The 3,400-nt window shown below is 25.6% G+C and overlaps 1 long non-coding RNA gene across 1 annotated transcript; it reads right to left on the bottom strand.

Moving 5' to 3' along the window:
- Positions 1-253: 253 nt before the first annotated feature.
- On the bottom strand, positions 254-1,731 carry LOC135925152 (uncharacterized). The gene is made up of 3 exons (XR_010571554.1): positions 1,587-1,731; positions 1,407-1,533; positions 254-426 (listed from the first exon to the last, which is right to left on the bottom strand). It is a non-coding gene; the product is annotated as an uncharacterized LOC135925152 (long non-coding RNA).
- Between the last annotated feature and the right edge of the window lie 1,669 nt (positions 1,732-3,400).

Raw genomic sequence — 3,400 nt, 5'->3', positions numbered from 1 at the left:
TATTTTTTGCTAGGGTGTGTGATTAATTAAAATAAAATGAAATAAATTAAAATATTAATTTTAATAAATTTAAATAATAATTATAAAATATTATATATAATATTATCTAAAATAAATTATAATATAAATTTAAATAAAATTAAAAATAATTATAATATTTGAATATATGGCGATTTCTACTTATGGCCTTTTATAAAATATATAGCGACTTTTACCAACTTATTTCATTTTTATTTTATATTCAAATTCATATTATTTTATAATGTTATATTTAACTTAAAATTTTAGATATATTTAATATATTGTTTAATTAATCTTTTTATAAATAAACATTAGTAGTTTTCATCTTTGTCTGTCACTGTGTCTTTTTAACACTAGGGCATTTTCTACATTTTTTTTTTCAGGACATCATCTGTTCCAGGATTCCTAAAAAAGATAATATCTACTGTTTTAAGCTATTCTTTACTGACTAATGGTTCTTCTCAAAAAATGTATTCTATTTCTTAATACCTTTAATTTAACCTGTTTTTCAATGAATTTATTTAGCCTTCAGCTTTAAATTAATTTATAGTATATATATATATCAGAGATCTGCAACCATTTACGTGGCCCGGGTCGGGCTTAAAGCCGGGTCGGGCTTAAAGCCGGGTCGGGCTTAAACCCGGGTCGGGCTTAAAGCCGGGTCGGGCTTTAAGCCGGTTCGGGCATAGGACCTATTTGGGCTTATGTGCCGAGTCGGGTTTAGCCTGGCTTGCAGGTCTCTGATATATATATATATATAAATAAGAAAAAGAATGTTAGTATTTAAAAATACTCATAAAATATTTTTTTAAACAAATGTTTTTCATACTTTCTCTATTCATATTTTCGTTCAAATCCATTTCTTAGGGTTAAAAAATTGATAAAAATTAAATGACAAAGGGTTTTAATATATTCAAAGATAAATTGTAGTATTATATAATATGATGTTAACTTTAAATGTTTTTTTTTTCCTGCAATGTCCTATTTTTACAACTTTATATTATATATTTTAGCCAGTCTTATTAAATTTTTTCAAAATTTTTATTTTATCGGAATACCCATCTCATGAATTGTAAGACAATTTTGCTGTTAAACCTTTGAGTTATCATTCATAATTTGTATAAAGAAAAATTATATGGAAAAATTTGATATAAATTTATATTAAATTTAAAAGTTCATGAAATAAAATTATCTGAAATCCATAAGGTAGGTTATTCCAAACATGTGGGCATACATTTTACGGTAAAATCAGATTTTGAAATTTTTTTTAAAAAAACGCGCTTCAAAAAATGTTTTAAAGTTGAAAAAATAACGCATTGCCAGGAAAAAATCACACATATATATAAATCATAATAAAAAAAAATATGAACATATATATATATTACCTATAGTAAAGTTTTTGGCAATGCAACGATGAAACCATATTATGCCCTGACTAAATGGTAAAATATTTACTTCATGTTCCCCTTTCTTTATTTGTCTGATAGACAAGCTACCGCTACTCCCTGAAGTCTACAAATAAAAAATATCTTTAAGATAAACACTTTTAAAAATATTTTCTTAACCAAGAATTCTTGCTTTGATTGATTGGCGATGTCGTGGATTTCTACATAATAACGTTCGGATTTCGAAAACGCGTTCCAATTCAGGAGATAACTTTTTCCTCGATCTTTCTTCAGCTGTATTTCTTGCACCGGTGTACATGGAATCTTTGCTAACGATAAATATATGTTGATATAGCTCAAAGTCGTCGAAATGAACAAAATTTTATCGAATTTATTTGAGGTAGACATTTTTATATAAAAAAAAATTTTTTTTTTGATGATAATGAAAGAAGAATAAATAAATAAAAAAATTAAGAAATTAAAATTAAAAAAAAACAAATATATAATTTTTATCCTTATTTTAAAAAATGTGGAGTGCTTAATTTAATTATCGCCCTTTGGTTTCCCATAAATTTATATTGAAGGGTAGGAGGACAAACCTCTTATATTTGTTGATGTAGTAGTAGTAGTATTATTTTATATCTGATATTAATATTTAGGTAAGTGTTCGTTCAAATCAATATTTTATTAGGAAAATTATTATGCACGTACTTTGTTCGCACAAAGGTTTGAACATCTATTAACAAAATCTCGAGACTTGGACAATATTTTTCTGGCTAAAATACTGAGTTAACCGAACGGGAACGTAATTAAATGTTGGAAATAATTATTCAAAAAAAAAAGGGGGAAAATTATAAAATTATTATAAAAATATTTTTTATTTAACTTAAATATTTTTTTTATGCAAGATCTGCAATTTTTTTTTATAATTATCTAAATTATATAAGTTTGAATAGGATATAATAGTATACTATTTTCATAAGAAAATTTATTTGATCATTATTAAGAAAAAAATACAATTATATTATTATATATTTTTTTTTGTACTTTAACCTTTTACACGTAGATAATTAATAAAAATATGTTTTGAAATACCATATTTTTTGAAGCAACTATAAAAAGTGGAATAAGATGATAATATTTGGAGGTTTTGCTGACATTTAATCTAATTTGAGCGATCATAAAAACTTGTGTTTATTTTTTATTTTTTAAGAATATAAGTCATATAAAATTAACTTGGGGCCATAGCAAAATCACTTTAGGCTTTGGGCGACTTAATGAGGGGGATTGACGCAACAGGGTTTAGCGGAAAGGTTACGATGCGTTTCCGTTATTAAATAGGGGATGGAGCCATCTTGCATACACAGCTAGTATTCAATTTTATAATTAATTTATTTAATATTATAGTAATCATTGGGGGAAAGGTGGGAGGGGGGTCATTAGGTTATTGAAGCGTGGTGGGTTGAGACTGTATATTTAGATTGTATTCCATAGGCGTAGTCAAGGAAGGGATAGGCACTATTAGGTGAGTTTTATCCTATAAATTATGTTATCTTAAGGGTCCACTTAGGTGCAGATATTTTGGATATGTTATATAAATTTTATATTTTAACCTTTTTTTTAAAAAATATTTTCTAAAAATGTATTTTTTTTTCAAAATATTTTTTTTCCATAATTATAAGTCATTTTAAAAAAAAATTATTAGGTTTTTACTTATTTTTCTTTAAAATTCATATTAATTAATGTATTACTACTTGGGGGAGAAAGCGGAGAGTGTAGGGAGGGGAGAGGGAGGGTTACGAGCGGAATTTGTTTATCCGCTAACCTTAAAATGATATTTTAGGGTTAGCGAATTCTTACAAAAAAAAAGGGTTTTTAATTTATAAAGATTTATCATCTCAAAAATCGTACTCCAACATTAAAACATTTGCCTTAAATTTTTTCTTTTGAAAATAGAAGAATTAATAATTATTATTAATTTTTACAAGGTAGGG

The sequence above is a fragment of the Gordionus sp. m RMFG-2023 genome, chromosome 2 (assembly GCF_954871325.1).
Source record: "Gordionus sp. m RMFG-2023 chromosome 2, tfGorSpeb1-WG-v2, whole genome shotgun sequence".
NCBI classification, from domain to species: Eukaryota; Metazoa; Nematomorpha; class Gordioida; order Chordodea; family Parachordodidae; genus Gordionus; species Gordionus sp. m RMFG-2023.
Note: the sequence above shows the minus strand (reverse complement) of the source record. Positions and strands in the feature narration are given on the sequence as shown.